The sequence below is a fragment of the Triturus cristatus genome, chromosome 8, assembly GCF_964204655.1.
Source record: "Triturus cristatus chromosome 8, aTriCri1.1, whole genome shotgun sequence".
In the NCBI taxonomy this organism is placed as follows: Eukaryota; Metazoa; Chordata; class Amphibia; order Caudata; family Salamandridae; genus Triturus; species Triturus cristatus.
In genome coordinates, this window is record NC_140591.1 from 92,340,992 (window position 1) to 92,354,368 (window position 13,377).

Genomic DNA, 13,377 nt, shown 5'->3' on the forward strand with positions numbered 1-13,377 from the left:
CTCCACGGATGACACATTTTTCTGGACTCCTGGGCATCCCCCCCAAGAGCTGAGACTGCGCGCCTTCTTGTACATGTAACTACCCGCTCTAATTTGTTATCCCACATGTAGCTTCGACCTCAGACGGGGTGCACCTCGTGGATATGGAAACCTTCTTGTATGGTTTTTTTATCTGCATGCTTCAATTTTCTCCCACATGTAGCTTGGACCTCAGACTGCGTGCTCCTCCTGTATATTGTATCCCTATCTCTCCCAATCTGATCCCTCCCATCCTTATGCGTTGTTTTCCTCCCCCTCAATCCTGTAAAGCGCTCTGATACCCTCACGGGTCTGGTTCGCGCTCTATAAAACTATAAATAAATAAATAAATGACACGCAGGCTCCGACCTCCCTATAGGTGCCAGCTGGGGAGCTAGCAAACCAGCAGCCTGGTGTTTTCACCAAGAGCCTGGCCTTGCTTTGCACTGGGCTCTAAGGCACTCTATCGGGCCGCTCCGCCATGTGGCAGGGGCTGCCGGACTACAACTCTTCAACTCATGCTCACCCGCAGAAGCATTGGCATGGCAATTTTTTTTCCCAGGGAGCTCTGGCTGCAAGTTTTCTTTTCTTTTTTTTATCAGAGACCGAGCCCTCGTATGCAAATCACGTCCATGTCCAGGGCCTGCCACCGTGTGTATAGAGAAGAGAGACTGAGATGAGGGTCTGAGTGCTCTATGGTTGCGTGGTCCTCGTTGCCAACGGCCTGACTTCAGCAGCCGCCCGTCCTTAAAGGCGGTGAGGCCACGCCCCCGCCCTTTTGGACATAAGGAGTGTATGTCAGGCTGAAGAAAGGTCAGCTTGACAGACACTCTTTATGTTCAGGCCAGGAGTTGGAGATGCGCTAAATGCGCAGGCTCCCGGCTGCCTAAGCTGAGGTTTGCTGGGCTGAGGATGTCACAGCTCTGGTGGGCCTGACCTCCTCGGCTCAGCAAAAGGTCCTTGAGGCCCTCCCCTCCTGTTGAGGGAGAGCTTCAGTGAAAGCCTCGTAGCTGGACGCTTCATTTTTAAACCCCGAAGCGCCAACGGCCGAGTGTCTGTCACCGACTCTGTCCCCATCCTGCTCTGTAACGAGTGAGCGACTGCTGCCTCCCCTCATTGGCTGACCAAGGTAGCAGTGGCAACCCTCTTGGCAGCTCCCGGAGGCCTGCAGCAGGTAAGTGTTGCTTTTTTCTTGACGCCGTTTGGTTCGTTTGTTCGTGTGCGCATGTATGAATGTATGTGTATTTGTGAGTGAGTGTTGTGTACGGGGTGTGTGCGAGTGTCTGCTTGTGAATGCATGGGTGTAAGTGAGTGCGTATGTGTGTGCGTGTGTGTGCGCCCCGCACCCCTCTCGGTTGTACTCGGCGGCCCTCGCTGCCTGGCTCTCCGGCTCACCCCCCCTGCTTTCGGGCTGCTGGGGAAAGCCAATAGATGGGGACCTGGAACCGATGCTGGCCCGTGCAGCAGCTCTGCGCCGCCGAGAGAAGAAAACCACATCTTGCGGGGTTGGGGTGGGGGTGGGGGGGGGGGGGGGGGAGGGGGTGTTGGAGTCGGTCCCGTGTTCTGTCTTATGGCACAGCTTTTTTTCTTTCTGGACCCAGTGTAAAGCGCAGCCGAATGTTCAATATCCGAGCGGAAAGTTATGGGCCCTGAGTGTTGCGAACCTGATGGCGTTTTTTTTTTTTTTTAAGAAACAAAAAATAAAAGAGTAGAATAGATCCCGCCCCCAAAAAAACGGAAGTGCCATTGGTCAGAGAGGCAAAATGCCTACAGCACCTGGTATTCCCAGGCGGTCTCCCATCCAAGTACTAACCAGGCCCGACCCTGCTTAGCTTCCGAGATCGGACGAGATCGGGCGCATTCAGGGTGATATGGCCGTAGGCACGAGAGCGTGCCTGTTCAGGCCTCTTGTGCTGCGGCAGCCCGCGTGTCATCACCAGGCGTCCCTCGAGTACCTTTGCACATTTCCCTTTAACACCTGCCCTCCATATCAAACTTCCTGCACACTGCCAAGCACAGCCCTCTCTTGCACTTGCTTACTTTACACTTTCGCACAGGCTGGCTGCGACCACCCTTCTTTAGGGGCCGGCATTAGCAGCAGACCAGCAGCCGGACCTTTTTAACAAGCGCCGCCTAGCCTTGCTTCGCACTGGCCTCCAGGCACTTGCTTCGCCCTGGCCTCCAAGGCACTCTGCTCGGGACACTTCTCTATGTGCCGGGGGCTGCAGGGACTCCCGCTCAGCAGCTGATGCTCACCCGAACTCTGGGGAGGCAACTTCTTTACCCTCAATCTCTGGCTGCCGCAAGTCTCCTGTCTTTTTGTAAAAAAAGAAAAAACACCAAGAACTGGCCCCTCATATGCAAATAATGTCCGTGCCCCGCCCCCTCTGTCCGTATAGAAAAGAGAGTGAGGCGAGGGTCCGAGTACTGCCTGGGTCCATGGCCCTTAATGTCACGGGCCTGGCTCTCCGCCTCAGCGGGCCCCTGCTCCCGGGCTGCCTCGGACAGCCCAGCCGAGGGAGGGGGGCCCCCGGAACCGGGGCCGGCGCAGCCCATCAGCAGCGGCAGCTTGCAGCAGCTCCCCAGCCTTAGCTAGGGGTCCTCTGTCCTGTCTTAGGGCAAAGTTTTTCTTCATTTTCTTTCAGTTTTCGAGTTTAAAGTTAAGGGCCACGCATATTGTAAACTCGTTGCCGGTTTCTTTATAAATAAATAAAAAAAAAAAACAAAGAGGAGGAGGGAGAGGAGGAGAGCAGAATATATGTATATTTGTTAGAAAATGCTATGAGCCAGGAAGATTAGGTGTGATTGTGCAGGGGACGCGCAGCAGCGAGTGGCAAAATGCCTACAGCACCTGGTATTCCCAGGCGGTCTCCCATCCAAGTACTAACCAGGCCCGACCCTGCTTAGCTTCCGAGATCGGACGAGATCGGGCGCATTCAGGGTGGTATGGCCGTAGGCATGGGAGGCTGCCTGTTCAGGCCTCTTGTGCTGACACCACCCGCCACTCTGGAACCTTCTGCGCTGCGCACACTTGCACACTTCCCTTCAACAACTGCCCTCCCTTGGCAAGCTTGCTACAGATAGCCAAGCACAGCCCTGGCTTTCACCAGCCGTGCACTTGCTTATTTCACACTTCTGCCGCCAACATCTCCTACCTTATGTACGCCCACCGTTCACAGGTCTACATAAAAATCTCTTTCCCTGAGGACATTTTCTCCCTAAACGAGGCACTGAAGCTGGCAGTCCACTGGCTCACCAGCAACCAGCTTAAACTCCACGCAAACAAAACGGAATTCCCTCTGATCTCCCCACCCAAACCAAATCCAGACTTCCAGGAATGGATCAAGACCATCACTGCACTAAACTGCCCTCCTACCATTATTGAGTCGGCGAAATCCCTGGGAATAACCCTTGACGGCAGCTTGCATATGCATGGCCATATAAACGCGCTGGCCAGAACGGCTAGATTCCACCTGAGCTACCCAAGAAACCTAAAACCCTTCCTCGATGTGTCCGGCCTTGAAATGGCAACCCAGGCCCTAGTCATTTCTAAACTTGAATATGGATGCTCTACTCTTGCAGGGCTACCCAAGAACTGTCTGGCCCCATTGAAAGCCTGCCTCAACACCGCCGCCAGACTCGCAACGGGTTGAAACAACATTTGACCACATTTCTCCCCCTGCCTCAAAGCTCTGAACTGGCTTCCCCTGAAGGCCAGAATACAATTTAAAGCGGCTTGCATAACTCACAAAGCTCTGTACGCGAATTCACCTACATTTCTTGCACAAAAACTCGTGATATCCGGACAGGCCAGAAACTCCCGATATGCCAAAAAGCACGCTTCGGGAAGAAAAAAACCTACAATCGAGCCTTCTCTGGGGCCGCTCCAAGAATCTGGAACTCTCTCCCACCCTCCATCAGAAGACTTCCGTCACTGGCACACTTTAAGAAGGAGACCAAAACTTTCTTTAATGGGAAAATAGCTCATCTAATGAATACTTTACAATCACCTCATAGGCTTGTTCCACCCTCCAACTCGGCATTATCCACGGCCTCCACGGATGACACATTTTTCTGGACTCCTGGGCATCCCCCCCAAGAGCTGAGACTGCGCGCCTTCTTGTACATGTAACTACCCGCTCTAATTTGTTATCCCACATGTAGCTTCGACCTCAGACGGGGTGCACCTCGTGGATATGGAAACCTTCTTGTATGGTTTTTTTATCTGCATGCTTCAATTTTCTCCCACATGTAGCTTGGACCTCAGACTGCGTGCTCCTCCTGTATATTGTATCCCTATCTCTCCCAATCTGATCCCTCCCATCCTTATGCGTTGTTTTCCTCCCCCTCAATCCTGTAAAGCGCTCTGATACCCTCACGGGTCTGGTTCGCGCTCTATAAAACTATAAATAAATAAATAAATGACACGCAGGCTCCGACCTCCCTATAGGTGCCAGCTGGGGAGCTAGCAAACCAGCAGCCTGGTGTTTTCACCAAGAGCCTGGCCTTGCTTTGCACTGGGCTCTAAGGCACTCTATCGGGCCGCTCCGCCATGTGGCAGGGGCTGCCGGACTACAACTCTTCAACTCATGCTCACCCGCAGAAGCATTGGCATGGCAATTTTTTTTCCCAGGGAGCTCTGGCTGCAAGTTTTCTTTTCTTTTTTTTATCAGAGACCGAGCCCTCGTATGCAAATCACGTCCATGTCCAGGGCCTGCCACCGTGTGTATAGAGAAGAGAGACTGAGATGAGGGTCTGAGTGCTCTATGGTTGCGTGGTCCTCGTTGCCAACGGCCTGACTTCAGCAGCCGCCCGTCCTTAAAGGCGGTGAGGCCACGCCCCCGCCCTTTTGGACATAAGGAGTGTATGTCAGGCTGAAGAAAGGTCAGCTTGACAGACACTCTTTATGTTCAGGCCAGGAGTTGGAGATGCGCTAAATGCGCAGGCTCCCGGCTGCCTAAGCTGAGGTTTGCTGGGCTGAGGATGTCACAGCTCTGGTGGGCCTGACCTCCTCGGCTCAGCAAAAGGTCCTTGAGGCCCTCCCCTCCTGTTGAGGGAGAGCTTCAGTGAAAGCCTCGTAGCTGGACGCTTCATTTTTAAACCCCGAAGCGCCAACGGCCGAGTGTCTGTCACCGACTCTGTCCCCATCCTGCTCTGTAACGAGTGAGCGACTGCTGCCTCCCCTCATTGGCTGACCAAGGTAGCAGTGGCAACCCTCTTGGCAGCTCCCGGAGGCCTGCAGCAGGTAAGTGTTGCTTTTTTCTTGACGCCGTTTGGTTCGTTTGTTCGTGTGCGCATGTATGAATGTATGTGTATTTGTGAGTGAGTGTTGTGTACGGGGTGTGTGCGAGTGTCTGCTTGTGAATGCATGGGTGTAAGTGAGTGCGTATGTGTGTGCGTGTGTGTGCGCCCCGCACCCCTCTCGGTTGTACTCGGCGGCCCTCGCTGCCTGGCTCTCCGGCTCACCCCCCCTGCTTTCGGGCTGCTGGGGAAAGCCAATAGATGGGGACCTGGAACCGATGCTGGCCCGTGCAGCAGCTCTGCGCCGCCGAGAGAAGAAAACCACATCTTGCGGGGTTGGGGTGGGGGTGGGGGGGGGGGGGGGGGAGGGGGTGTTGGAGTCGGTCCCGTGTTCTGTCTTATGGCACAGCTTTTTTTCTTTCTGGACCCAGTGTAAAGCGCAGCCGAATGTTCAATATCCGAGCGGAAAGTTATGGGCCCTGAGTGTTGCGAACCTGATGGCGTTTTTTTTTTTTTTTAAGAAACAAAAAATAAAAGAGTAGAATAGATCCCGCCCCCAAAAAAACGGAAGTGCCATTGGTCAGAGAGGCAAAATGCCTACAGCACCTGGTATTCCCAGGCGGTCTCCCATCCAAGTACTAACCAGGCCCGACCCTGCTTAGCTTCCGAGATCGGACGAGATCGGGCGCATTCAGGGTGATATGGCCGTAGGCACGAGAGCGTGCCTGTTCAGGCCTCTTGTGCTGCGGCAGCCCGCGTGTCATCACCAGGCGTCCCTCGAGTACCTTTGCACATTTCCCTTTAACACCTGCCCTCCATATCAAACTTCCTGCACACTGCCAAGCACAGCCCTCTCTTGCACTTGCTTACTTTACACTTTCGCACAGGCTGGCTGCGACCACCCTTCTTTAGGGGCCGGCATTAGCAGCAGACCAGCAGCCGGACCTTTTTAACAAGCGCCGCCTAGCCTTGCTTCGCACTGGCCTCCAGGCACTTGCTTCGCCCTGGCCTCCAAGGCACTCTGCTCGGGACACTTCTCTATGTGCCGGGGGCTGCAGGGACTCCCGCTCAGCAGCTGATGCTCACCCGAACTCTGGGGAGGCAACTTCTTTACCCTCAATCTCTGGCTGCCGCAAGTCTCCTGTCTTTTTGTAAAAAAAGAAAAAACACCAAGAACTGGCCCCTCATATGCAAATAATGTCCGTGCCCCGCCCCCTCTGTCCGTATAGAAAAGAGAGTGAGGCGAGGGTCCGAGTACTGCCTGGGTCCATGGCCCTTAATGTCACGGGCCTGGCTCTCCGCCTCAGCGGGCCCCTGCTCCCGGGCTGCCTCGGACAGCCCAGCCGAGGGAGGGGGGCCCCCGGAACCGGGGCCGGCGCAGCCCATCAGCAGCGGCAGCTTGCAGCAGCTCCCCAGCCTTAGCTAGGGGTCCTCTGTCCTGTCTTAGGGCAAAGTTTTTCTTCATTTTCTTTCAGTTTTCGAGTTTAAAGTTAAGGGCCACGCATATTGTAAACTCGTTGCCGGTTTCTTTATAAATAAATAAAAAAAAAAAACAAAGAGGAGGAGGGAGAGGAGGAGAGCAGAATATATGTATATTTGTTAGAAAATGCTATGAGCCAGGAAGATTAGGTGTGATTGTGCAGGGGACGCGCAGCAGCGAGTGGCAAAATGCCTACAGCACCTGGTATTCCCAGGCGGTCTCCCATCCAAGTACTAACCAGGCCCGACCCTGCTTAGCTTCCGAGATCGGACGAGATCGGGCGCATTCAGGGTGGTATGGCCGTAGGCATGGGAGGCTGCCTGTTCAGGCCTCTTGTGCTCACACCACCCGCCACTCTGGAACCTTCTGCGCTGCGCACACTTGCACACTTCCCTTCAACAACTGCCCTCCCTTGGCAAGCTTGCTACAGATAGCCAAGCACAGCCCTGGCTTTCACCAGCCGTGCGCTTGCTTATTTCACACTTCTGCCGCCAACATCTCCTACCTTATGTACGCCCACCGTACACAGGTCTACATAAAAATCTCTTTCCCCGAGGACATTTTCTCCCTAAACGAGGCACTGAAGCGGCCAGTCCACTGGCTCACCAGCAACCAGCTTAAACTCAACGCAAACAAAACGGAATTCCTTCTGACCCCCCCCCCCACCCAAACCAAACCCAGACATCCAGGAATGGATCAAGACCATCACTGCACTCAACTGCCCTCCTACCATTATTGAGTCGGCGAAATCCCTGGGAATAACCCTTGACGGCAGCTTGCATATGCATGGCCGTATAAACGCGATGGCCAAAACGGCTAGATTCCACCCGAGCTACCTAAGAAACCTAAAACCCTTCCTCGATGTGTCCGGCCTTAAAATGGCAACCCAGGCCCTAGTTATTTCCAGACTTGAATATGGATGCTCTACTCTTGCAGGGCTACCCAAGAACTCTCTGGCCCCGTTGAAAGCCTGCCTCAACACCGCCGCCAGACTCGTAACGGGTTGAAAACAATTTGACCACATCTCTCCCCACCTCAAAGCTCTGAACTGGCTTCCCCAGAAGGCCAGAATACAATTTGAAGTGGCTTGCATAACTCACAAAGCTCTGTACGCGAATTCACCTACATATCTTGCACAAAAACTCGTGATATCCGGACAGGCCAGAAACTCCCGATCTGCCAAAAAGCACGCTTCGGGAAGAAAAAAACCTGCAATCGAGCCTTCTCTGGGGCCGCTCCAAGAATCTGGCACTCTCTCCCACCCTCCATCAGAAGACTTCCGTCACTGGCACACTTTAAGAAGGAGACCAAAACTTTCTTTAACAGGAAAATAGCTCATCTAAGGAATACTTTACAATCACCTCATAGACTTGTTCCACCCTCCACCTCGGCATTATCCACGGCCTCCACGGATGACACATTTTTCTGGACTCCTGGGCATCCCCCCCAAGAGCTGAGACTGCGCGCCTTCTTGTACATGTAACTACCCGCTCTAATTTGTTATCCCACATGTAGCTTCGACCTCAGACGGGGTGCACCTCGTGGATATGGAAACCTTCTTGTATGGTTTTTTTATCTGCATGCTTCAATTTTCTCCCACATGTAGCTTGGACCTTAGACTGCGTGCTCCTCCTGTATATTGTATCCCTATCTCTCCCAATCTGATCCCTCCCATCCTTATGCGTTGTTTTCCTCCCCCTCAATCCTGTAAAGCGCTCTGATACCCTCACGGGTCTGGTTCGCGCTCTATAAAACTATAAATAAATAAATAAATGACACGCAGGCTCCGACCTCCCTATAGGTGCCAGCTGGGGAGCTAGCAAACCAGCAGCCTGGTGTTTTCACCAAGAGCCTGGCCTTGCTTTGCACTGGGCTCTAAGGCACTCTATCGGGCCGCTCCGCCATGTGGCAGGGGCTGCCGGACTACAACTCTTCAACTCATGCTCACCCGCAGAAGCATTGGCATGGCAATTTTTTTTCCCAGGGAGCTCTGGCTGCAAGTTTTCTTTTCTTTTTTTTTATCAGAGACCGAGCCCTCGTATGCAAATCACGTCCATGTCCAGGGCCTGCCACCGTGTGTATAGAGAAGAGAGACTGAGATGAGGGTCTGAGTGCTCTATGGTTGCGTGGTCCTCGTTGCCAACGGCCTGACTTCAGCAGCCGCCCGTCCTTAAAGGCGGTGAGGCCACGCCCCCGCCCTTTTGGACATAAGGAGTGTATGTCAGGCTGAAGAAAGGTCAGCTTGACAGACACTCTTTATGTTCAGGCCAGGAGTTGGAGATGCGCTAAATGCGCAGGCTCCCGGCTGCCTAAGCTGAGGTTTGCTGGGCTGAGGATGTCACAGCTCTGGTGGGCCTGACCTCCTCGGCTCAGCAAAAGGTCCTTGAGGCCCTCCCCTCCTGTTGAGGGAGAGCTTCAGTGAAAGCCTCGTAGCTGGACGCTTCATTTTTAAACCCCGAAGCGCCAACGGCCGAGTGTCTGTCACCGACTCTGTCCCCATCCTGCTCTGTAACGAGTGAGCGACTGCTGCCTCCCCTCATTGGCTGACCAAGGTAGCAGTGGCAACCCTCTTGGCAGCTCCCGGAGGCCTGCAGCAGGTAAGTGTTGCTTTTTTCTTGACGCCGTTTGGTTCGTTTGTTCGTGTGCGCATGTATGAATGTATGTGTATTTGTGAGTGAGTGTTGTGTACGGGGTGTGTGCGAGTGTCTGCTTGTGAATGCATGGGTGTAAGTGAGTGCGTATGTGTGTGCGTGTGTGTGCGCCCCGCACCCCTCTCGGTTGTACTCGGCGGCCCTCGCTGCCTGGCTCTCCGGCTCACCCCCCCTGCTTTCGGGCTGCTGGGGAAAGCCAATAGATGGGGACCTGGAACCGATGCTGGCCCGTGCAGCAGCTCTGCGCCGCCGAGAGAAGAAAACCACATCTTGCGGGGTTGGGGTGGGGGTGGGGGAGGGGGGGGGGGGTGTTGGAGTCGGTCCCGTGTTCTGTCTTATGGCACAGCTTTTTTTCTTTCTGGACCCAGTGTAAAGCGCAGCCGAATGTTCAATATCCGAGCGGAAAGTTATGGGCCCTGAGTGTTGCGAACCTGATGGCGTTTTTTTTTTTTTTTAAGAAACAAAAAATAAAAGAGTAGAATAGATCCCGCCCCCAAAAAAACGGAAGTGCCATTGGTCAGAGAGGCAAAATGCCTACAGCACCTGGTATTCCCAGGCGGTCTCCCATCCAAGTACTAACCAGGCCCGACCCTGCTTAGCTTCCGAGATCGGGCGCATTCAGGGTGGTATGGCCGTAGGCACGAGAGCGTGCCTGTTCAGGCCTCTTGTGCTGCGGCAGCCCGCTTGTCATCACCAGGCGTCCCTCGAGTACCTTTGCACATTTCCCTTTAACACCTGCCCTCCATATCAAACTTCCTGCACACTGCCAAGCACAGCCCTCTCTTGCACTTGCTTACTTTACACTTTCGCACAGGCTGGCTGCGACCACCCTTCTTTAGGGGCCGGCATTAGCAGCAGACCAGCAGCCGGACCTTTTTAACAAGCGCCGCCTAGCCTTGCTTCGCACTGGCCTCCAGGCACTTGCTTCGCCCTGGCCTCCAAGGCACTCTGCTCGGGACACTTCTCTATGTGCCGGGGGCTGCAGGGACTCCCGCTCAGCAGCTGATGCTCACCCGAACTCTGGGGAGGCAACTTCTTTACCCTCAATCTCTGGCTGCCGCAAGTCTCCTGTCTTTTTGTAAAAAAAGAAAAAACACCAAGAACTGGCCCCTCATATGCAAATAATGTCCGTGCCCCGCCCCCTCTGTCCGTATAGAAAAGAGAGTGAGGCGAGGGTCCGAGTACTGCCTGGGTCCATGGCCCTTAATGTCACGGGCCTGGCTCTCCGCCTCAGCGGGCCCCTGCTCCCGGGCTGCCTCGGACAGCCCAGCCGAGGGAGGGGGGCCCCCGGAACCGGGGCCGGCGCAGCCCATCAGCAGCGGCAGCTTGCAGCAGCTCCCCAGCCTTAGCTAGGGGTCCTCTGTCCTGTCTTAGGGCAAAGTTTTTCTTCATTTTCTTTCAGTTTTCGAGTTTAAAGTTAAGGGCCACGCATATTGTAAACTCGTTGCCGGTTTCTTTATAAATAAATAAAAAAAAAAAACAAAGAGGAGGAGGGAGAGGAGGAGAGCAGAATATATGTATATTTGTTAGAAAATGCTATGAGCCAGGAAGATTAGGTGTGATTGTGCAGGGGACGCGCAGCAGCGAGTGGCAAAATGCCTACAGCACCTGGTATTCCCAGGCGGTCTCCCATCCAAGTACTAACCAGGCCCGACCCTGCTTAGCTTCCGAGATCGGACGAGATCGGGCGCATTCAGGGTGGTATGGCCGTAGGCATGGGAGGCTGCCTGTTCAGGCCTCTTGTGCTGACACCACCCGCCACTCTGGAACCTTCTGCGCTGCGCACACTTGCACACTTCCCTTCAACAACTGCCCTCCCTTGGCAAGCTTGCTACAGATAGCCAAGCACAGCCCTGGCTTTCACCAGCCGTGCACTTGCTTATTTCACACTTCTGCCGCCAACATCTCCTACCTTATGTACGCCCACCGTTCACAGGTCTACATAAAAATCTCTTTCCCTGAGGACATTTTCTCCCTAAACGAGGCACTGAAGCTGGCAGTCCACTGGCTCACCAGCAACCAGCTTAAACTCCACGCAAACAAAACGGAATTCCCTCTGATCTCCCCACCCAAACCAAATCCAGACTTCCAGGAATGGATCAAGACCATCACTGCACTAAACTGCCCTCCTACCATTATTGAGTCGGCGAAATCCCTGGGAATAACCCTTGACGGCAGCTTGCATATGCATGGCCATATAAACGCGCTGGCCAGAACGGCTAGATTCCACCTGAGCTACCCAAGAAACCTAAAACCCTTCCTCGATGTGTCCGGCCTTGAAATGGCAACCCAGGCCCTAGTCATTTCTAAACTTGAATATGGATGCTCTACTCTTGCAGGGCTACCCAAGAACTGTCTGGCCCCATTGAAAGCCTGCCTCAACACCGCCGCCAGACTCGCAACGGGTTGAAACAACATTTGACCACATTTCTCCCCCTGCCTCAAAGCTCTGAACTGGCTTCCCCTGAAGGCCAGAATACAATTTAAAGCGGCTTGCATAACTCACAAAGCTCTGTACGCGAATTCACCTACATTTCTTGCACAAAAACTCGTGATATCCGGACAGGCCAGAAACTCCCGATATGCCAAAAAGCACGCTTCGGGAAGAAAAAAACCTACAATCGAGCCTTCTCTGGGGCCGCTCCAAGAATCTGGAACTCTCTCCCACCCTCCATCAGAAGACTTCCGTCACTGGCACACTTTAAGAAGGAGACCAAAACTTTCTTTAATGGGAAAATAGCTCATCTAATGAATACTTTACAATCACCTCATAGGCTTGTTCCACCCTCCAACTCGGCATTATCCACGGCCTCCACGGATGACACATTTTTCTGGACTCCTGGGCATCCCCCCCAAGAGCTGAGACTGCGCGCCTTCTTGTACATGTAACTACCCGCTCTAATTTGTTATCCCACATGTAGCTTCGACCTCAGACGGGGTGCACCTCGTGGATATGGAAACCTTCTTGTATGGTTTTTTTATCTGCATGCTTCAATTTTCTCCCACATGTAGCTTGGACCTCAGACTGCGTGCTCCTCCTGTATATTGTATCCCTATCTCTCCCAATCTGATCCCTCCCATCCTTATGCGTTGTTTTCCTCCCCCTCAATCCTGTAAAGCGCTCTGATACCCTCACGGGTCTGGTTCGCGCTCTATAAAACTATAAATAAATAAATAAATGACACGCAGGCTCCGACCTCCCTATAGGTGCCAGCTGGGGAGCTAGCAAACCAGCAGCCTGGTGTTTTCACCAAGAGCCTGGCCTTGCTTTGCACTGGGCTCTAAGGCACTCTATCGGGCCGCTCCGCCATGTGGCAGGGGCTGCCGGACTACAACTCTTCAACTCATGCTCACCCGCAGAAGCATTGGCATGGCAATTTTTTTTCCCAGGGAGCTCTGGCTGCAAGTTTTCTTTTCTTTTTTTTATCAGAGACCGAGCCCTCGTATGCAAATCACGTCCATGTCCAGGGCCTGCCACCGTGTGTATAGAGAAGAGAGACTGAGATGAGGGTCTGAGTGCTCTATGGTTGCGTGGTCCTCGTTGCCAACGGCCTGACTTCAGCAGCCGCCCGTCCTTAAAGGCGGTGAGGCCACGCCCCCGCCCTTTTGGACATAAGGAGTGTATGTCAGGCTGAAGAAAGGTCAGCTTGACAGACACTCTTTATGTTCAGGCCAGGAGTTGGAGATGCGCTAAATGCGCAGGCTCCCGGCTGCCTAAGCTGAGGTTTGCTGGGCTGAGGATGTCACAGCTCTGGTGGGCCTGACCTCCTCGGCTCAGCAAAAGGTCCTTGAGGCCCTCCCCTCCTGTTGAGGGAGAGCTTCAGTGAAAGCCTCGTAGCTGGACGCTTCATTTTTAAACCCCGAAGCGCCAACGGCCGAGTGTCTGTCACCGACTCTGTCCCCATCCTGCTCTGTAACGAGTGAGCGACTGCTGCCTCCCCTCATTGGCTGACCAAGGTAGCAGTGGCAACCCTCTTGGCAGCTCCC

At 53.8% G+C, this 13,377-nt stretch overlaps 5 non-coding genes and 1 pseudogene across 5 annotated transcripts; all 6 read right to left on the reverse strand.

The window, feature by feature from the left end:
* Positions 1 to 1,782: 1,782 nt before the first annotated feature.
* LOC146801444 (5S ribosomal RNA) lies at positions 1,783 to 1,901 on the reverse strand. The gene has a single exon (XR_014968336.1). It is a non-coding gene; the product is annotated as a 5S ribosomal RNA (ribosomal RNA).
* Positions 1,902 to 2,857: 956 nt separating this feature from the next.
* On the reverse strand, positions 2,858 to 2,976 carry LOC146801445 (5S ribosomal RNA). The gene has a single exon (XR_014968154.1). It is a non-coding gene; the product is annotated as a 5S ribosomal RNA (ribosomal RNA).
* Positions 2,977 to 5,853: 2,877 nt separating this feature from the next.
* Positions 5,854 to 5,972, reverse strand: LOC146801446 (5S ribosomal RNA). The gene has a single exon (XR_014968337.1). It is a non-coding gene; the product is annotated as a 5S ribosomal RNA (ribosomal RNA).
* Positions 5,973 to 6,928: 956 nt separating this feature from the next.
* Positions 6,929 to 7,047, reverse strand: LOC146801447 (5S ribosomal RNA). Its single transcript, XR_014968155.1, has one exon. It is a non-coding gene; the product is annotated as a 5S ribosomal RNA (ribosomal RNA).
* Positions 7,048 to 9,921: 2,874 nt separating this feature from the next.
* On the reverse strand, positions 9,922 to 10,030 carry LOC146801448 (5S ribosomal RNA; annotated as a pseudogene).
* Positions 10,031 to 10,986: 956 nt separating this feature from the next.
* LOC146801449 (5S ribosomal RNA) lies at positions 10,987 to 11,105 on the reverse strand. Its single transcript, XR_014968156.1, has one exon. It is a non-coding gene; the product is annotated as a 5S ribosomal RNA (ribosomal RNA).
* Between the last annotated feature and the right edge of the window lie 2,272 nt (positions 11,106 to 13,377).